Here is a 23,177-nt window from a genome sequence, read left to right on the forward strand (position 1 = left end):
AACATGGATTTAACCACACAAAACAGCTGTTGATTGGAAAAATAAATAAAACATTTTAAGCGCAAAACAGAATTGTTAAAATTGAACGGTTTAACAATAAAATATATATATATATAAGAAAATGTCTAGTTTATTGTTATTACTACTTACTGAAGACGAAGAGGATGAAATTTTGGAGAGAAGCTAAAATTTGAGGAGCATTCGGGACAATAGTGATCCCATGAACCTTCCCTGTGCTACATTCAGCATCATTTTCGTTTGCCCAAGGAAGCGTGTAAGATGTTAATAGAAGATTGGATGCCAAAGGATGACCAAGCCACTTCGCTTCCATTTGGCGTGCGCTTTTTTTGTTGCCTCACTTTTTGGCGCATCGTTCCTACCAAAAACGTGTTGCTAACAACATGTGTGCTGCACTCAGTCAGCCATCTGCTTCACGAGCAATCAAGTATTTAATGAACTTGATTGTCAGAGAAAAAGCGTCCGAAGTAAGTTTTCCGACCACAAATGAGGAGCAATTGGCTATAAAAGCAAGGTAAGGGTGAACGTGCATCTTAACATACAGCATGCCCTCATATTATTTGTTTTTGCTTGTCTAGGTTCTATACAAATTTCGGATTGAAAGGTGTTATCGGTGCAATCGATTGCACACATGTGGCGCTCATTTGTGCACAAAAAAATTATTCGTCAAGACCTTGTACTCTGTACATGAACCGCAAAGGATATTGCAGCGTTAATGTTGAAGCTGTTTGCGACGACAATTTAAGGTTTTTGTCAGTTGATGCTACTTTTCCTGGATCATGCCATAATTCAGGTATATGGACAACTTCAAATGTCCGTGCAGTTATGAGCGACCAGAGAGGAAGTTTGCTTATAGGGGATCAGGTGTATCCACTAGAACCGTGGCTGATTACACCCTTAGCTGAACCAGCAACTCCTCGGGAGGAAAAATTTAACAAAGTGCACTGCAAAGCACGAAATGTAATTGATAGAGGATTTGGTTGTGTTAAATCACGACTTCGATGCTTAGCACAACATCGCACTCTTCATTATAGACTTGAAACGGTTACGAAAATTGTAAACGCCTGCTTTATTTTACATAATATTATGAGGAAATATTGGGCGTGTGATGAAGTGGAAATTAAAAATTATAAAGTTGGCGAAGAAAGTATTGGTCCAGCAAATGCGACCAATATAAAAGGATTGTAAATAACTTTACTCGCCAAAGTAAAACCTGTGTTTGAAGTTTAAGTATGAATTAATTTTATTCAAATATTTTCAGCTTATTTATCTAAATTGTTCTAAACATATTCTTACGTAAATATTTAACTTAAACTTTACATACCTACATATCTACATATAAATCCACACAAATGTGTACTTTCATATTTGTGTTGATTTGTGACGTCTGTGTGAAATTCAGTATCAGCAAATTTGCCTAAATGCAAATTTGGATTAGTCGCACGGTGCACACACGTCTGCATTAAATTGTGGGAATTGCGCTATCAGCAACAATTAAAAATGTCCTGCTTTGTGTTGATTAAAGTTTAGACACATTTTGTCACAGGGTGGCACATTAGGTGGTTTACCCGTTTTGGAATTGCAATTGTTGGCTGATTACACTACATCTCCCTTTTATTTTTTATTTATGTTTATGCATTTGGCGAATGCATGAGTATTCTATTTTAATTTACATTTTTGTTTAGTTAAATGTAAATAAATTAATTTTATATTTTGTATTTTATATTTACAAGTTGAAAATTTTCTTATTCTATTAATTTAAGTCTATTTTTGTGTATTATTATTTTCTTATTCTTTATGATATCGCTATTTTCTATGTTATTGGAAAATTTTTGCTTATCATTGTTTCCTATTCTAGACTAGATTAAAGTGTAATTATTTTTACTATCGATATTTTCTACTCTATAGGTTATTAATAAAATTATTTTTCCTACTGATATTTTCTATTCAACATGTTATTAGTAAAATTATTTTTCCTATTGAGATTTTCTATTCTACCGGTTATTAATAAAATTATTTTTCCTATTGATATTTTCTATTCTACAGGGCCCTATATATCTGCCATCTATTTATCTAGATGCAAAAATTCTATTATCAATAATTATGACCTCTCTAAAAGGCGAGGATATCCTAGATGAAAGCGGTTAAACAAAGCTTTTTGTATTGGGAGTCCATTTCAAATTAAAATTAAAACGTATAGAATAAGATAATGGTTACAGTCATCATTGGTTGAAAATTGACATTGTTCTAAAAACGAGCTTTATGAGCGTATTGTATACAGTATATTAGATTCAGTTGCTTCTAGAACAAGGAGTAGTTGTATAGTAATGGTAGTTAAACCAATGGGTAAAAGAAGGTACAGAGGATGCAAAAATTTTTCATATCTTTTCTTATACCATTTTCATATTTTCCAGCAATACTTTTAATTTGGCAGGAACATTACTCCTATTACTATATATATGCTAAAAAAAATTAGGAAAATCGGATGACGAACACGACCACTTAAAAAAAAAATTTTTTTTAAGTCAAATTTTAACAAAAAATTTAATATCTTTACAGTATATAAGTAAATTATGTCAACATTCAACTCCAGTAATAATATAGTGCAACAAAATACAAAAATAAAAGAAAATGTCAAAATAGGCGAGGCTCCACCCTTTTTCATTTAATTTGTCTAGAATACTTTTAATGCCATAAGTCGAACAAAAATTTATCAATCCTTGTGAAATTTGGAGGGGCATAGACCCTATGACGATAACTGTTTTCTGTGAAAATGGGCGAAATCGGTTAAAGCCACGCCCAGTTTTTATACATTGCCTAGCCAACTAAAGACCACAATCGGCCGTCGCCGTTTCACAGAAATCGTGGCAGAAGCCATTATACCTTGTGTTGATCAGCCCAGGCTCTATTGCCACCGTCACCGTATTCAACCATAACGCCTCAACATCATCACCAGTACCGCATCAGACCCTGCATCCCCAATAAGTGCATCAACGGAGCTGTACACTTACATACCTACATACAACTCGACAAAAAATATGTACCTACACATCCGTGTTGAGCTGTGACTTCTGTGGGAACCACAATGTCAGCAAATTTGCCTGAATGAAAATTTGGTTTGGTCGTGCGATATACACACGCCTGTATTAAATCGTGTGAATTGCTCTGTCAGCAACAATTAGCAAATGCCCCTTTTTGGTTGATTATGATTAAAATTTAGACTCTATTTGTTACAGGGTAGCATAATAACTGGTTTACTCATTTGTCATTGAAATTGTTGGCTGTTTAGACTACATCTCCCCTTTTTCAGAATGTTTATGCAGTTGGAGACTGCATGAGGACTCTTTTTTTTATTTCGTTACGTATAAATTAATTCTGTATTTTGTAGTTTATGTTTGTAGGTTGAAAATTTACTTATTCTATTAATTTAAGTGTATTTTTGTGTATTATTATTATTTTCTTATTATTTGTGATATTGCTATTTTCTATGTTACTGGGAAATTTTTGATTATCCTCATTTCCTATTCTAGATGGGATAAAAGTGGCATTATTTTTATTATCGATATTTTCTACTTTATGGGGTATTAGAGTAAAATTATTGTTTTTATCGATTTTTTCTTCCTCATAGGTTATTAATAAAATTATTTTTCCTATTATTATTTTCTATTTCGCAGGTTATTAATAAAATTATTTTTCCTAGTGATATATGTATTCTACAGGGCCCTATATATCTACTATCTATTTATCTAGATGCAAAAATCCTATTATCTAAATTAATGACCTCTCTAAAATGCGAGGTTTTCCTAGATGAAAACGGTTAAACAAAGTGTTTGTATTGGTAGTCCATTTCAAATTAAAACATATAGAATAAAGTAATGGTTACAGTCATCATTGGTTGAAAATTGACATTGTTCTAAAAGCGGTATCTCTGAGCGTATGATATACAGTAGATTGGGTAGATCAGTTGCTGCTAGAGCAGGAAGTAGTTATATAATATATAATGTGATAAGTGGTTAAACCAATGGGTACAGTGGATGCAAAAAAATTTCATATCATTTTCATTTTTTCAGCAATTTTTTTATTAGATCTTATGTGTCATTCGGTTTCTGGGTGATATATAATAATAATGTTCTCTTTGTGACTTTTTATTTTCTTCATTCTGGCTGGTTTTTTAGTTTCCGATCTTGTGGTAACTTTATGTATTTTGCATATTTCCACTTACGTAAAATTTTTAGTCAATCATTACGTTGCGAAAAGTTATTATTTTATAAGGTTTGTGGTATAAATCTTCTACCTTGACATCCTTCATAGATGTTATTTTGATTAACTTCTATGGAAACTACTACTGTGAATTAGCAAATTCTTGAACTTAGACAGTGCTAATGAAGCTGCCTTAATAAATTCTTCTATTGAGTGAGGCATTTTGCAGTGATTCATTTCTAATATTTACTGTTCTTATCGAAATTGGGTTGAGTTTAGAAAAATGCTAATTTATGCTTATTTCTTTGTTTTTTATGTTTATTATATTAAGCGTTCCATTTAACTTTTATAACTTTTTCCTTATTTAGTTAGCATTATAAAAGTTATTATTTAAAACGTTTATTTCTAAAAATGTTTGTTCTTAAGGAAAAATTTGTTTAATTTAACATTTTTGACATTTTTAATTTTTCTTACAAAATTTTCTGAAAATTTTTTCAAATGATGAATAGTTAAATACAGTTTATTTTTTCTTGTTTAATTATTAAAAATTAATTCCTATGCTATTTTCTTTTTTTTCATTTTGTTTTCTATGCCATTTTGGGATTAAAAGTTTTTTTCTATTTTGGAAAAACATCAGTAAACATTTAAAAAAAAATCTTTTTTCACATTTAAGGAGTTTTATGAAAACGACCTAAGCACTCTATTGTAAAATAATATCAATCTGGCAACATTCATTGTATTTCTTCTTTATTATCTATTCTTATATACCACATTAATAAAGTCAGTCGCTATTCTACTTTGTAACCACGCGTTCGTAATTTACTTTGTTCAACACACTCCACTTTGATTTTGTGTGTCCTCTTCTGGGAACATAACTCAATAATTAGTAAGAAAAAAGTTTTTACAGCAAAAATATAATTTTTGCTTGTCAATAGGCAGCCGTTAGGTTGCCCGAATATTTCCTTACTTAAAAATAATGTCTAAATTCTCAAACCGGCTTCAGAATTAAGCTCATTACATTATTATAATTATACGTATTATGCTGCCAGTCCTGTTGTTTATTCCACCCTTTTTATGCTCTGGCCGACTTCAATAATTTCTTTCTTGTGTTTATTTGAAGTGTGTTGGAATTCGAAAGGTACAAAAGTGGGCGCCAGCGCATCTAATGGTAACGTATTTGTTTTTCAACTGCCGCAATTTGCATGTAATCTTCATCGTTGGAGCCCAAATTTAATTCTTCAAAAACATCATTGCAAAAGCGAAATTTGTGTTTGCTCCGAATGTTGTTCTTTTGTTTCTTCTTCCAGTTTATTGACAAGAAATTTAACCGCGATAAAAATTAGAGTTGGAAAAACACGTCCTATAGCTTCCCTTTTTCGATCCTTTTATAAGGCTTAGGCTGTAATCAGCCATTATTATCCTTACCAATGAATTAGGCTGAATAATCAGCCAGTATAATCAAGGCAGGATCACCATATAAAAGGCCTATCCTTGCCAGTAATGAACTTAGGCTGAAAAAATCAGCCACCAGAATCATAGGCAGAATCGCCATATATAAGGCGTATCCTTGCCAGCAATGAACTTAGGCTGACAAATCAGCCAGCAGTATCAAAGGCAGGGTCGCCATATAAAAGGTGGAAAAATTGATAGAGTGTTTTGTGAGGTGTAAGTGCCAATGAACGAATGCATCTTTATTCAAATATTGTCAGATTACTTATACTAAATTATTCTAAACATATTTTTACATACATATTTACTTTAAGCATACATACTTACATACATCTTTACTTAAAGCATACATACTTACATACCTATACCACTCGACACAAAATATGTACCTACACATCTGTGTTGACCTGTGACTTCTGTGGGAATGCAAAATTTGGTTTGGTCGTGCGTTGTACGCACACCTGTATTAAATCGTGTGAATTGCTCTGTCAGCAACAATTAGCAAATGCCCCTTTTGTGTTGGTTAAAATTTAGACTTTTTTTGTTACAGGGTAGTATATTAACTGGCATTGAAATTGTTGGCTGTTTACACTACAGTATTCTGGCCACGAAAGTAGCTGGATAATTGTTTACCCACTAAAATAGGTGGTAACATGGATTTAACCACACAAAACAGCTGTTGATTGGAAAAATAAATAAAACATTTTAAGCGCAAAACAGAATTGTTAAAATTGAACGGTTTAACAATAAAATATATATATATATAAGAAAATGTCTAGTTTATTGTTATTACTACTTACTGAAGACGAAGAGGATGAAATTTTGGAGAGAAGCTAAAATTTGAGGAGCATTCGGGACAATAGTGATCCCATGAACCTTCCCTGTGCTACATTCAGCATCATTTTCGTTTGCCCAAGGAAGCGTGTAAGATGTTAATAGAAGATTGGATGCCAAAGGATGACCAAGCCACTTCGCTTCCATTTGGCGTGCGCTTTTTTTGTTGCCTCACTTTTTGGCGCATCGTTCCTACCAAAAACGTGTTGCTAACAACATGTGTGCTGCACTCAGTCAGCCATCTGCTTCACGAGCAATCAAGTATTTAATGAACTTGATTGTCAGAGAAAAAGCGTCCGAAGTAAGTTTTCCGACCACAAATGAGGAGCAATTGGCTATAAAAGCAAGGTAAGGGTGAACGTGCATCTTAACATACAGCATGCCCTCATATTATTTGTTTTTGCTTGTCTAGGTTCTATACAAATTTCGGATTGAAAGGTGTTATCGGTGCAATCGATTGCACACATGTGGCGCTCATTTGTGCACAAAAAAATTATTCGTCAAGACCTTGTACTCTGTACATGAACCGCAAAGGATATTGCAGCGTTAATGTTGAAGCTGTTTGCGACGACAATTTAAGGTTTTTGTCAGTTGATGCTAATTTTCCTGGATCATGCCATAATTCAGGTATATGGACAACTTCAAATGTGCGTGCAGTTATGAGCGACCAGAGAGGAAGTTTGCTTATAGGGGATCAGGTGTATCCACTAGAACCGTGGCTGATTACACCCTTAGCTGAACCAGCAACTCCTCGGGAGGAAAAATTTAACAAAGTGCACTGCAAAGCACGAAATGTAATTGATAGAGGATTTGGTTGTGTTAAATCACGACTTCGATGCTTAGCACAACATCGCACTCTTCATTATAGACTTGAAACGGTTACGAAAATTGTAAACGCCTGCTTTATTTTACATAATATTATGAGGAAATATTGGGCGTGTGATGAAGTGGAAGTTAAAAATTATAAAGTTGGCGAAGAAAGTATTGGTCCAGCAAATGCGACCAATATAAAAGGATTGTAAATAACTTTACTCGCCAAAGTAAAACCTGTGTTTGAAGTTTAAGTATGAATTAATTTTATTCAAATATTTTCAGCTTATTTATCTAAATTGTTCTAAACATATTCTTACGTAAATATTTAACTTAAACTTTACATACCTACATATCTACATATAAATCCACACAAATGTGTACTTTCATATTTGTGTTGATTTGTGACGTCTGTGTGAAATTCAGTATCAGCAAATTTGCCTAAATGCAAATTTGGATTAGTCGCACGGTGCACACACGTCTGCATTAAATTGTGGGAATTGCGCTATCAGCAACAATTAAAAATGTCCTGCTTTGTGTTGATTAAAGTTTAGACACATTTTGCCACAGGGTGGCACATTAGGTGGTTTACCCGTTTTGGAATTGCAATTGTTGGCTGATTACACTACATCTCCCTTTTATTTTTTATTTATTTTTATGCATTTGGCGAATGCATGAGTATTCTATTTTAATTTACATTTTTATTTAGTTAAATGTAAATAAATTAATTTTATATTTTGTATTTTATATTTACAAGTTGAAAATTTTCTTATTCTATTAATTTAAGTCTATTTTTGTGTATTATTATTTTCTTATTCTTTATGATATCGCTATTTTCTATGTTATTGGAAAATTTTTGCTTATCATTGTTTCCTATTCTAGACTAGATTAAAGTGTAATTATTTTTACTATCGATATTTTCTACTCTATAGGTTATTAATAAAATTATTTTTCCTACTGATATTTTCTATTCAACATGTTATTAGTAAAATTATTTTTCCTATTGAGATTTTCTATTCTACCGGTTATTAATAAAATTATTTTTCCTATTGATATTTTCTATTCTACAGGGCCCTATATATCTGCCATCTATTTATCTAGATGCAAAAATTCTATTATCAATAATTATGACCTCTCTAAAAGGCGAGGATATCCTAGATGAAAACGGTTAAACAAAGCTTTTTGTATTGGGAGTCCATTTCAAATTAAAATTAAAACGTATAGAATAAGATAATGGTTACAGTCATCATTGGTTGAAAATTGACATTGTTCTAAAAACGAGCTTTATGAGCGTATTGTATACAGTATATTAGATTCAGTTGCTTCTAGAACAAGGAGTAGTTGTATAGTAATGGTAGTTAAACCAATGGGTAAAAGAAGGTACAGAGGATGCAAAAATTTTTCATATCTTTTCTTATACCATTTTCATATTTTCCAGCAATACTTTTAATTTGGCAGGAACATTACTCCTATTACTATATATATGCTAAAAAAAATTAGGAAAATCGGATGACGAACACGACCACTTAAAAAAAAAATTTTTTTTAAGTCAAATTTTAACAAAAAATTTAATATCTTTACAGTATATAAGTAAATTATGTCAACATTCAACTCCAGTAATAATATAGTGCAACAAAATACAAAAATAAAAGAAAATGTCAAAATAGGCGAGGCTCCACCCTTTTTCATTTAATTTGTCTAGAATACTTTTAATGCCATAAGTCGAACAAAAATTTATCAATCCTTGTGAAATTTGGAGGGGCATAGACCCTATGACGATAACTGTTTTCTGTGAAAATGGGCGAAATCGGTTAAAGCCACGCCCAGTTTTTATACACAGTCGACCGTCTGTCCTTCCGCTCGGCCATTGACATGATAACTTGAGCAAAAATCAATATATCCTTACTAAACTTAGTTCACGTACTTATCTGAACTTACTTACTTTATATGGTATAAAAAATGGCCGAAATCCGACTATGACCACGCCCACTTTTTCGATGTCGAAAATTACGAAAAATTAAAAAAATGCCATTATTCTATACCTAATACGAAAAAAGGGACGAAACATGGTAATTGGATTGGTTTATTGACGTAAAATATTAAGTAGAAGAAAATGAAAAAGTTCTGCAGGGTGAAATCAAAAGCCCTGAAATATTGGCAGGAATACTGTCCGTGGTATTACATATATAAATAAATTAGCGGTACCCGACAGATGATGTTCTGGGTAAGCCTGGTCCAAATTTTGGTCGATATCTCCAAAACGCCTTCACATATACAACTAAGGGCCACTCCCTTATAAAACCCTCATTAGAACCTTTCATTTGGTACCCATATTGTACAAACACATTCTACAGTCGCCCCTGGTCCACATTTATGGCGATATCTCGAAAAGGCGTCCACCTATAGAACTAAAGCCCACTCCCTTTTAAAATACTCATTAACACTTTTCATTTGATACCCATATCGTACAAACATATTCTAGAGTCACCCAGGGCCCATCTTTATGGCGATATCTCGAAAAGGTGTCCACTTATAGATTTAAAGCCCACTAAATTTTAAAATACTTATTAGCACGTTTCATTTCATATCCATATCATACACACACATTCTAGAGTCACCCCTGGTCCACCTTTATAGCGATATCTCGAAAAGGCGTCCACCTATAGAACTAAGGATCACTCCCTATTAAAATACTCAATAACACCTTTCATTTGATACCCATATCGTACAAGCACATTCTAGAGTCACCCCTCTTTATTGCGATATCTCGAATATACTTATTGTAGAGTGCTTCTTGTGCGCGCTGTTGATTTGCAGTTGCATGGGATGATTTGTCGATCCGGGAAAATCCTTTTTTTAAACGGTTTTATTAAGGTTGACTTGACAGGCAGCACGGCCGGCCGGCCAGTGCGAATTTTGTAATTAAAATTTAAGTAACTTCCCGATAAGCTACAAGCTTGAAACTTGGAATATAGTTCAGAACCCGATGACAAGGCAATAATAAGAAAAAAATCGCCGCTAGGTGGCGCTAAGATCGAGATATTCACAAAAATCGTATTTATGGTCCGATTTCGCCCATATTACATACAAGAATAGAAATATTTAGCTCATATTTGGAAATCATATTTGACATACAGAAATAGAAACCGCTATAATAAAAAAATGTCTATTGATAGTCATAAGTAAGACCAACTGAACCATAATCAGGTTATGATACGCCTCACATTTTCAGAAACTTCACGCGCCGAACGCTTTTATTTTATTGTCTGATCAACGTCCTAGATTGATGAGGAGTGTGATGACTAGTACCTAGGACCTACCTAATTATTTTCTATCTTTTAGTATTATTACTACTTAATGTATGTATTGTTTTCAATAAAACCGTTTAACTTGAATTTTTTTTTTAATTATTTTATTTGCTATTTTATTTTATAGTGACGTTTCCCTATAGGGCTTAGGCTGAATAATCACCAAGTAATATCTTTGCGAGTAATGAACTTAGGCTGACTAATCAACCAGCAGAATCATTGGCAGGATCGCCATATTAAAAGATTGTAAATAACTTTACTCGCAAAAATAAAACCAGTGTTTGAAGTTTAAGTATGAATTAATTTTATTCAAATATTGTCAGCTTATTTATACTAAATTGTTCTAAACATATTCTTACATACATATTTACTTTAAATTTTACATACCTACATATCTACATACAATTCGACACAAATATGTACCTTCATATTTGTGTTGATTTGTGACGTCTGTGGGAAATGCAGTATCAGCAAATTTGTAGAAATGCAAAATTGGATTAGTCGCACGGTGCACACACGTCTGTATTAAATCGTGGGAATCGCGCCATCAGCAACAATTAAAAATGCACTGCTTTGTTTTGATTAAAGTTTAGACGCATTTTTTACAGGGATGCACATTAAGTAGTTAACGCGTTTTGGCATTGCAATTGTTGGCTGTTTACACTACACCAACAGTAGTCATCACCGGGAGGGCGAAAGGGTTCGGCAGCAATTGATGATCTATTTATCCTAATACTGCCTAGCGATTTCCTAATTTAAGAGCTGTTTATTTTGAATTATTTATCCATGTTTATATTTTCATAAAATTATATACTTTCCTGAACAAAAGTCATCGTCACTCAGATTTTTTACTAAGTTTGACTGGACCTAAATTATTTACGCTAAATTAAAAAAAAATGTATCATAACACCCACAATCCAGATTAAAAATTTAAACTTTTTAAGAAATTCGGGTAAATTCGCGAATTTTAGTGCAAATTTTCAACTCTTCAGTAAAAAATGTTTAGAATTTTTCTCAGTATGCTGTTTTGTAGCCTATTGAAATTTAGGCTAATAATGTGTTAAGTTTAAAGCGGTAGAAGGAATTCCTGATTTTTGAGAACTTTTTTTTATAGACTTTGGACTTTTCTTTAATATAACAAAATTTATTTTTATGGAAATACGGTCTGAAAGAATGAAATAATAAAAGTAATTATCAAAGGGAATTTATTTTAGGGTATTGAGATTAATTATCCTAAAAGGCAATAGGCTACAAAACTGCACACTGAGAAAAATTCTAAACATTTCACGAAATTTCCTAGAATTTTTTCAAAAACGTTTTTGAGATTGAAACGTAAAGTTTCAGATGCACAATTCATGCCTTTTTTCTATAATTAGATATCAAAAATAAAACAAGAAAATATTTCATTGATGAAATTTGCCAAAAATTGCCACTGCAATTTCGGAAATGCTTGCTTATAAACTAAAATAAGCTAAAATAAATAATAATAAAAAAATTCATATTTTTGTTAAAGTTATCTAATAATGTTTATTAAAAGCTTTTTATTCTAGCTCTAGGCAACACAAATATTGGTATAAAAATATCTGGTCCAGAATAAATTAAATAAATATTGTAAAACATCAAAGCCATTCTTTGCAATTTTATACCAGTATTTGTGTAGCCTAGAGCTCGAATGAAAAGTTTTTAATAAACAAGAATTTCAAGGCACATAAAGAAACAGTTATCTAATTATATGTAAGTCAGTTCAGTTCAGTTTTGGTTACTTAAGACTTAAATAAATTGCGAAAAGAAAATAAAAAATATTTTATACTTTATCATTGGTATTACACTCGATATTGCTTATTAAAAACTAAATTAAATTCATGGAAATAAAATGAAAAATAATTCATATTTGTACTATAGTTTGACAAAAAAAAGGTATTCACACAAGAACCTTTTTGCAGTTTTTACCTAGTTTTGCTTAATAAATTTTTTTTCGCAATTTTTTTATGAAACCTGTACAACAAAACTTTATCCGAAATTCACGAAATTTTTTTTGAATACACGAATTTTTTGAATCGAAATTTTGTGAATTTCGGATACAATTTTTTTCCTTTGGTTTATATTAATTTTAAAAAATATTTGTACATGTTTTACGTATGTGTAAATTAATTTCGGCCCCAGCCAACGATGTTAGCTCATTCCCTAAGTTGTCAAGGGATTGAGCCAGTCGTGCCTGCTCTTGTCGCCTCTCTCTCATGTCCTGTTGCACAGTGTTCAAAATTTCATTCCGTACATCTCTCTTCCTGTTGCATTCTCTCGGCTGCGAAACTTGTCTGGGAAAAGCAGAGTAGGGAGTAGCATTGCCTGAGGCAGCACGGTTGGAGGAAGCAAGATTAGAAGTTCCCGGCTCTAAGGAAGCTTCGCTGTTGGGCACTGGATTGGTAGTGGCAGGGGATGAGGAAGCACGGTTGGTGGGCACTTCATTGGGAGTATTAGGGAATAAGTAGGCGCAACTTTTGAAAGCACTGCTGTTGCGCACAGGATTGGAGGTGACAGGAAATAGGGAGGTACAACAAGTGGGCACAGGATTTGTAGGAGCAGGACTTCGGGGAGCATGGCTAGGTAACTCATGGAAATCTCTTTCCACAAATCTTGAACTTGGTTCGGCGATTTGGGGCAGTTTTTTCCCTGTATTAGTTCGGGGTGGTCCTTGCAAAATGCGATATACCATCACAGCTGGGGTTGGGTAGTGCGTGCATACTTCCTATAATTATATGCATTTATTAATTTACTGAGAAATTTCAAAAATATTCACAGAATTTACTTACTTGTTCATCTCCATTTTACTGCTTTTATTCTTTGTTTACACACATATATATATGTATTCTATTTTAAATTTCCCCACAGACACTGGTGAGTTTTTTCGTGATGACAGCGTTACCACCTGGGCAAGGATCGCGAATAAAAGTACTGGTAACGATTTTCGGTGATATAATACTCCGGTTTCAAATTTACTGGTTACGTTCAGAATCAGGTCTTTAGTTGTAAATTAATGCCAATAAGATGGCATTCAACTAGCTAAAAATTATTTCTGCAAATGTGATGCAGCAGCGGTGAAGTGATCTTTGATTTTTTGGGGTTATGTTAACCCGTACTATTACTGTGACCGGAGGATCTTATCACTTGTGGGTATCGTTCCTATTTGATTTTTAGAATATTGTTTTGAGTATGTGTGTGCGTGGACGTCAGTGGATGACGTAGATGTTGATGTATATATTCACGATTTAGAATATGAGTTAGCAACCAAGGAGGAACAAATAAGAGAAGCTGATCTTGAGGCAATAAATAATTTTATAAATGATTGGAAAACATAATCAAAGTTTAGCAGAACTAATAGAAATTATTGGATTATCTGTTAAATATGGTTTTGAAACAATTTTCGGTGTTCAATACGCAAGTATGTCAAATAGAGAAAAAAACATTTGGTCAATTATTATATGCATATAGAGAAAAGCATTTAGCTCAAGAATGGGACAATCTTAAATTTAAACCTGGAAGAGACGGTTTTAGAGATATTCATGATTTAAAAAAAATGCATTAATAGCTAAACAAATATATTCATATTACGCACCAGGAGGATATTGTTATAATCAATTATAAAAAGATTATGACGCACAACATAATATTATAAATGGGGAACAAGCAACTGTGTGAAATGCAGTATCAGCAAATTTGCCTAAATGCAAATTTGGATTAGTCGCACGGTGCACACACGTCTGCATTAAATTGTGGGAATTGCGCTATCAGCAACAATTAAAAATGTCCTGCTTTGTGTTGATTAAAGTTTAGACACATTTTGTCACAGGGTGGCACATTAGGTGGTTTACCCGTTTTGGAATTGCAATTGTTGGCTGATTACACTACATCTCCCTTTTTTTTTCAGAATGCTTATGCATTTGGCGAATGCATGAGTATTCTATTTTAATTTACATTTTTATTTAGTTAAATGTAAATAAATAAATTTTATATTTTGTATTTTATATTTACAAGTTGAAAATTTTCTTATTCTATTAATTTAAGTCTATTTTTGTGTATTATTATTTTCTTATTCTTTATGATATCGCTATTTTCTATGTTATTGGAAAATTTTTGCTTATCATTGTTTCCTATTCTAGAGTAGCTTAAAGTGTAATTATTTTTACTATCGATATTTTCTACTCTATAGGTCATTAATAAAATTATTTTTCCTACTGATATTTTCTATTCAACATGTTATTAGTAAAATTATTTTTCCTATTGAGATTTTCTATTCTACCGGTTATTAATAAAATTATTTTTCCTATTGATATTTTCTATTCTACAGGGCCCTATATATCTACTATCTATTTATCTAGATGCAAAAATTCTATTATCAATAATTATGACCTCTCTAAAAGGCGAGGATATCCTAGATGAAAACGGTTAAACAAAGCTTTTTGTATTGGTAGTCCATTTCAAATTAAAATTAAAACGTATAGAATAAGATAATGGTTACAGTCATCATTGGTTGAAAATTGACATTGTTCTAAAAACGAGCTTTATGAGCGTATTGTATACAGTATATTAGATTCAGTTGCTGCTAGAATAAGGAGTAGTTGTATAGTAATGGTAGTTAAACCAATGGGTAAAAGAAGGTACAGAGGATGCAAACATTTTTCAAATCTTTTCTTATACCATTTTCATATTTTCCAGCAATACTTTTAATTTGGCAGGAACATTACTCCTATTACTATATATATGCTAAAAAAAATTAGGAAAATCGGATGACGAACACGACCACTTAAAAAAAAATTTTTTTTAAGTCAAATTTTAACAAAAAATTTAATATCTTTACAGTATATAAGTAAATTATGTCAACATTCAACTCCAGTAATAATATAGTGCAACAAAATACAAAAATAAAAGAAAATGTCAAAATAGGCGTGGCTCCGCCCTTTTCATTTAATTTGTCTAGAATACTTTTAATGCCATAAGTCGAACAAAAATTTATCAATCCTTGTGAAATTTGGAGGGGCATAGACCCTATGACGATAACTGTTTTCTGTGAAAATGGGCGAAATCGGTTAAAGCCACGCCCAGTTTTTATACACAGTCGACCGTCTGTCCTTCCGCTCGGCCATTAACATGATAACTTGAGCAAAAATCAATATATCCTTACTAAACTTAGTTCACGTACTTATCTGAACTTACTTTATCTTGGTATAAAAAATGGCCGAAATCCGACTATGACCACGCCCACTTTTTCGATATCGAAAATTACGAAAAATTAAAAAAATGCCATTATTCTATACCTAATACGAAAAAAGGGACGAAACATGGTAATTGGATTGGTTTATTGACGTAAAATATTAAGTAGAAGAAAATGAAAAAGTTCTGCAGGGTGAAATCAAAAGCCCTGAAATATTGGCAGGAATACTGTCCGTGGTATTACATATATAAATAAATTAGCGGTACCCGACAGATGATGTTCTGGGTAACCCTGGTCCAAATTTTGGTCAATATCTCCAAAACGCCTTCACATATACAACTAAGGGCCACTCCCTTATAAAACCCTCATTAGAACCTTTCATTTGGTACCCATATTGTACAAACACATTCTACAGTCGCCCCTGGTCCACATTTATGGCGATATCTCGAAAAGGCGTCCACCTATAGAACTAAAGCCCACTGTTACGGCGGCAAGACCGCAGATAGGGCGCGCTCGTAATAATGGTGGGGAGAGAAGAAAAGAAAATACACAAACGAATTCGTTATAAAAAAGTGAACAATAATATTTATTAAAATAAATGGAAATGCACATTCAACGCAAGATAATCCACTTACATTCAATGTTTCCGATGACGGAAGTGCAAAAATGAATTTTAAAATGTTAAAGAGAATTGAAGGGCTTACCTTTGGTGGCTTGGCTGCTGGCGGTTTCTTAGACGTTCGCAAAAGAAGTGAAAGAGGTAAAAAACCTTTTGTTCGCGGTCACCGCCGAATCCTAGGCTTAACTATTATCCGGCGGGGTAAACGGTTATCGGTATAAACCGATATGTATAAATGAAAGATGTGAGGTAAAAGGACAACGAAAAGAAAAAGTTAAGTAATACGAGGGTGCACCGCCATATTTAGGCTTGTGGCCTAAACATGCCGGCCCCCTTGCGGCGAGCAACTTCGAAACGATCGCAACGCCCCAACAACCAAGTCCCCAAGGGCTCGCGAGAACGATTCTCAACTTAAAATTAACGAATCTCAGCTTAAATTTAGGCCATGCTGTAACTGCATATGGCAGATAGATAGTGTGACCAGGGTACATAATTCGCCGACGCCAGACGCTTCTCCGTGGGATTCCTGTGAATAAAGAGATGTTAGTCGAAATAGACATGGGTTGATTTTAGTGCACTTTACTTATTGAATGGACATATACCCGATTATTGCTGGTGGGCTCCAGACACTACCAACCCGAATATGGTGGCTTGAGTCAGCAGCCCGCCGACGTTCGACGGTGGTGTGCCGCTAACCATTAGGCTGGCGTAGACGTCGGCACCTAGTGTGAGCCGGACAGGTGTAGACCGGTGGAAAGATGGATCCGCCAGCTTCATAAATTGGAATGGCGTGGCTACCGATGGATCCAGATTTGCTGTCGGAGTAAGCCGTGAATATCGCGACACCACTGTGGCCTGGGTCGTCACTGCTCCCGTTACCCCGTATTTCCCTCGCAGAACAAGCGTGCACTTCACGTGATAGGACGTGCCCGTTCGCTCTAACCCGAGGTCCTTCGCGAGATTCGCATCGATGATTGAATTGGGAGCGCACGGATCGATAAGGGCGCGTACTGCGTGGAGCTTCCCTCCTGCTGCTATCCGGACGACCGCCGTTGGAGCTATGGCTACGAATGCGCGTGTAATGGTCGTTGCTAGAGGAGTCTCCCGGAGGCGTCCCGTTCTGAAGCCGGCTGGCGTTGTTGGTTGGCGCGCGAGCGTTGTTGGTTGGCGCGCGAGCGTAGTTACTTGGGCACGAGCATTATACGGGGCCGCCCTGCCAATTGAGCGGCGTGACGAGCGGGACGGACGCGGTTCCGCGTCGCCACGGCGCCGCCCGGCAGAGCGGTGCGATGGGGGGAAAGGACGTGTCTCCCCGCCATCCCCGCGTTGTAAGTTTGAAGGCCTTTCATGCCGTAGGAGCGGTCGGAAACGTTGTGGTCCTGAACCGCCCGGTGGTGTCGTGGTTAGCATTGAAGTAGGATCTTCCCGTCGTTCGACCTCTTCCTGGGCGACGTCCGCTTCCCACCACAGGGTTTGTTCCGTGACGTGGATGGATAGGGCTCCGTCGGAGCTCTCTTCGCCATCGCTCTCGTGGGACGGTGGTGGAACGTCGTCGAGGTGTGTTGACGTGTGGTGCTGCTCGTTGCACCGATGACAGCGATCTTCGCTGGGACATGTCTTCCGTTGGTGGAATGGCGATAAGCAATTTGTGCAATATCGCAAATCTATGATCGTCTTTAGTCGATCCATGTTTGTCATGCCCCGGTAAATCGGGCAGAGCCTTATGCTGTGCGACTTTTGACATAGCCGGCAGGGGGCGCTGAATGTGTTGCCGCGTGCCTCCGTCTTGGCGCGTTTGTGGGACAATCCAGTCATTCTGGAATATCAAATTGTTAGTAGAACATTCGTAGATGCCCTTAGATTGGGTGGCTTATGAGCGGAGACAAGGAGCTTAAGAGGCTGAGCTTGTGGTTGGCGTACTCGGGATGAATAATATGATTAAGTCAGTCTGCCGACATAACGACGTGTAGTGATTGAAACCACTGTTAGGTTGGGGTAAAATTGCATTGAGATACGCATAAAGGTTATCTTTAATGTTGAAAATATTTTCATCAGAATGAAAGTTCTGATGTTGAAACAATCAAGGAGTGAAATTAAGATTTATTAAATATAGACTTCGGACAAACTATGTTTTTTGGTGTTTGCCTAATACAGGCGATATGCGGTAATATACGCTACATTTGTGTAGCAGATGGTATCACGAGTTACCCGTGTATTTTCACGGCTCCTTGTAGTTGCCCTACAACAATTTGGTCACAAAACTCACCCACGCCGATACAAATGTGGCTGTGAATATAACCTATGAATCCCGGTAAAATGACTAGTCAAATGACGTCGTGCATACAAATGTGCGACAAATGTAAAGAGGCCTTTACTCGCTGTCTGGGAACACTCTTTGTGTTGATTTGGGCCATGTTGTGTGAGAATCACAAATTGTGGTGTGTTTGTTGATTCCAACACAACCCTGGCGGGAGTAGCCTACGCTAACGAGTGTGGCAATTTGTAGAGCTGTCAGCTGTTCACTCTTCCAATCGTTGGAATGAGACCGCTGTGCGGTGCTGCCCATTGCAATGTATTGATGCATAATAGTCATGTCATGAAGTATTTAGGGACAGCTTGCGTCTGAGTCCTGACGCGACATTAAATTTATAGTCTGTTCTAAAAGGTTTAATTTCTCCCTTGTTTGTAACATCGAAAGCATAGATGACACTACTTTATTCCTGCTGGGATTTCAAGCAAAAAAGGGACTGACTAAAGTCTGTCGAAACTTCAGTACACAACCAAAGCAATTTCTGTCATGAAAGCGAGACCACTATTGAGTGTGACATGTTTAAAAAGTAAAACACAAACAAAATCATGCAGAGATAAACCGCGAAAATTATTTCGGTCTCGAGTGGTTAACCCCCCTTTTTTTCCCAAGCAGGCTGATTTGGATTGTGTTCTTATGCCCAAATTTTCAAACTAAAAACTTTCCTCAAAAAAAGGAAAGAAGCAAAAAGACGGCCGAATGTCAGGAAAACTATCGAAATACAACCTGGCGCGTGTGTTTTGAGTGAAACCCGGCTGTATCTTCAGGGTTTTCGTTAGTTGATTTTTTGTTCGGTTATTAACACTCGAATTTGTTGGATCCCGCGGATCCGAGTTGTGATACTCTTTGGATCGCGCGCAAAGTGCTTACTGCGTGAGTACCGAGTGGCAACTTTGTTTCGTTCATTCAAAATGTCATTCATTCATGGAAATGAGTATAGAGACATTTTGAATGAATTTTCACTATGAAGAAAACTGGTGATGGGTAAGTATGAGTATCGTTCCCTTTTTTGATAATTTTAAATTTTTTAATTTCTTATTCCCTTTTTTCTCATTTCAGCGACTCTTTTTTATTTCATTTCAGGTACACAGCTACGAATTAATGATAATGTGGGTAATCTTTTAGTGATCGCAGTTATGTATATAGCTCATCTAAATAGTGGTTGGTTGTGCACACGCTAAAGATATTGTTGAGCAAAGCGAGGAATAGTGTGAATATTTTGGTATATGTCACACGTGCGGTGATAAGGGCAAAGGTGCAGGTCAAGCTTGTCAAGCTATGGGAAATTTATTATCATACCAATTGTTTTATTTGTTGTTCTTGTGGACGCGCGCTGCGCGGCAAAGCGTTCTATAATGTACATGGGGGTGTTTATTACGAGGGAGATTATAAGTATTCTGCTTTTCACCAAACAGCAGAAAATGTGCCACCTGTGGGTAATTGATAATGGGAATGATTCTCCAAGCAATGCGAAAGTCCTATCATCCTGGCTGTTTCCGTTGCTGCGTTGTAATAAATGTTTAAATGGTGTTCCTTTTACGGTTGATGTGGATCACAAGATTTACTGTGATCGTTTACATCATCGAATATTTGCTCCGAAATGCGCTAGCTGTGGCAAGGGCATAACACCTGTCGAGGGCACTGATGAAACGGTGCGTGTAGTCTCAATGGATAAAGATTTTTGTGTTGATTGTTACAATGCGAAGAGTGCGGCATGCAGCTCACTGATGCACCAGATAAACGTTGTTAAGCATTAGATGGGCGCCTCTTATGTCGTTCATGTCATTTGCAACGTTTGGCCATGCAACAAACTTCGCCACATGTGCGACGTCAAGAGCCGGTTTGTGCTTCATATCAGTATATGGGTTAGATCGCTTTAGCTCAAGATTGCACCCGCAAAGTCAATATGGAGCATACATTATTTTAAACTTTAAAATGTATGCATTCCTACTACAACTATATATAATATGCAAAGTATGAGAAAGATCAAAGATTAGTGCGTAAGTTATAAAATTTAACGCACAATTTTTTTTTTTTTTTTACGATAAGTGAAAACAGCAGAGCTTAGAAAACTAATGAAGCACTCGCAGAGCCGAACCGTGTGACTCAAGAGTTACTGCGTATGCATTTGCGATATTTGCGAAAATTGTTTCGGCATCATTTCATGCAGATGCATGACGATTTCAAATTAAAACAAGCTTGTGGTTATAAATATACAGTCAAGCTGCAACGGATGTTTCAAGATATAGGTCTCGCTCAAGATTTAAAATTTGAGCTTCAAACAACATTTGGCTAATGCAAGAATCCCACAAGAAAATGATTTTTGCATTGAAGGGTTGTCATCGGGCTCGTGGCCATTTAATCAAAGCACCATATAAGGATGCGAATTGGGACGATCTGTACAGCAATTTAATGAGTTCTATGCAAATCGTCACTCAGGTCGTAAGCTTAATTGGCTGTATAATTTGTGTAAAGGAACAAACGGTTTCCGAAATCGTTACGCATTGCAAGCAAGTACTCTCCAAATGACTGTGCTTCTACAATTTAATGATCAAACAAAGTTCACATTACAGCAACTGCAAGAAAGTACGCAAATTAGGTTGGCAAATCTCAAACAGGTGCTACAAATTTTAATGAAAGCTAAATGGCTACTATGTGCCGATGATGAGAATTCGCTCAATCCCAACCCTATGTTGGAGCTATTCTTGGACCATAGAAAAACAAGAAGCTTCGCATTAACATCAATCAACCGCTAAAGACAGCTCACAGTGGAGCAAGAAGCCGTGCATTCGCATATTGAAGAAGATCGCAAAGAAGCTGAATCATACACAGCTTATTACCGAGGTTCTCAATCAATTGGCATGACGCTTCAAGTAGGTACGTCATGTACGCTTCGTATATTGCCCCGGTCACGACATTCTTATGGCTACAATGTTGAACGGTGCTGCTGTTATGGATGCTGCACTATTGTTAGTTGCTGGTGTTGTCTTGTAATTGATCCGGGCGTGCTAGTCGTGCCGGAAGGTACACGCCCCGGCAGTGCTTCCGTTTATAAACCGGAACAGCTTACGAAGACGGACCCGATTTCAAACCTAGGTAAGTTGCTAAAAGAGAAAATGACCACTGTGAGCGTCATACCAACTCATTCCTTACTTGTCGTAGGCACCGTTGTGTTGCAACCCAAAAGGGACTCGACCTAAAAGAGTTGGTGTATTTCGACTCCATGGATCCACTTACACCGGAAACCTTGCGGGCGCTAGAATGGCTCAAATGAAGGACCGTTCATTACTACCGTGCTGTCAGGTGAGATTGCCGTAGTTATAATAGACGGAAGTATTACAAAAATTACCCTATGTAGTCGTAGTGAATTTGATTTTAGTATACTTTTATCAAACTTTTATTATTTTTAAAATAAATGCAATCAAAATTGCAAATTAAAATCTTCAAATGAGCTGTCCTTGGAAATTGCTTTAGGAATCCCCCCTTTTTTTTAATTTCTAACCTGTTAAAATCCAATTTCTAGAACTCTTTCTTAGGAAATTCTGTGCAGATGCGAATAAAGTTCTGTAAAAGTTCAAGCTTGTTTTGAGACTGAATGACCCTTAAAAAGAGTAACTATTTTTTTTGTGAAACAATGGGTACCTCCTCTCATGCGCTTAATGTGTAGTGCTGTGGGAGGTGACCATTAGAGAACTGTATTTCAAATATACGTAAATATTTGTATGTATGTGGATGTCGGGGCAGTGCATCAGTTGCACTTAGTTGTTGGATTCTGTTGTCCACGTGCCATGGCCGAATGCATATGCAATCTGTGGTAGACGTGGGTCTGTATATTTGCATCTGATTAACACCGTATTATCTTTACATAAGAGCTGAAATATTGCTTAAAGGAATTTTGACTATTTTAAAACTTCCAGCTCTCTGCTGAAACTTGGCTTGCATATTGCAGCGTGAATCATAATAGCCGTATTTTTTCCTTTTAACATATACCATAAAATCAGTGGGACTGGCTGTTTATTTATATATTCAAGTAAAATATTACAAGCAAAGTTTCGATTAAAGAATATGATAGAAATTAAAACAATTTTAGTTACTTCAGTCAATTCAGTTTTTGTAGCAAAGGACTTGAGGTTTTCATCAAATAATTCACTCATTGCTTGTAGTGTTTTGTTTGATAAATTAACTTCTGCTTGTTGGATTGGTTGTTTGGTGTTACCGATTGCGCCACGAGTTTGATTTAGGATTGTTGGCTTCGTTCGGGGTGGACGAGAGCTGGGTTGCGCGGTCTGTTGGCCTCGTTCGGGGTGAACGAGAGCGGGGTTAATTTTATTTTAGGGGGGTATGCGGTGGCAGATAGTTTATCTGCTTTAGGCTTCTGTTGGCCTCGTTCGGGGTGAACGAGAGCGGGTTTAAGTGGGTTGT

General features: G+C 35.8%; 1 pseudogene; it reads left to right on the top strand.

Moving 5' to 3' along the window:
• Positions 1 to 16,494: 16,494 nt before the first annotated feature.
• LOC137236167 (LIM domain-containing protein jub-like) lies at positions 16,495 to 20,625 on the top strand (annotated as a pseudogene).
• The last annotated feature ends 2,552 nt before the right edge of the window (positions 20,626 to 23,177 follow it).

This window comes from Eurosta solidaginis, unplaced genomic scaffold (assembly GCF_040869045.1).
Source record: "Eurosta solidaginis isolate ZX-2024a unplaced genomic scaffold, ASM4086904v1 ctg00001390.1, whole genome shotgun sequence".
Lineage (NCBI taxonomy): Eukaryota > Metazoa > Arthropoda > Insecta > Diptera > Tephritidae > Eurosta > Eurosta solidaginis.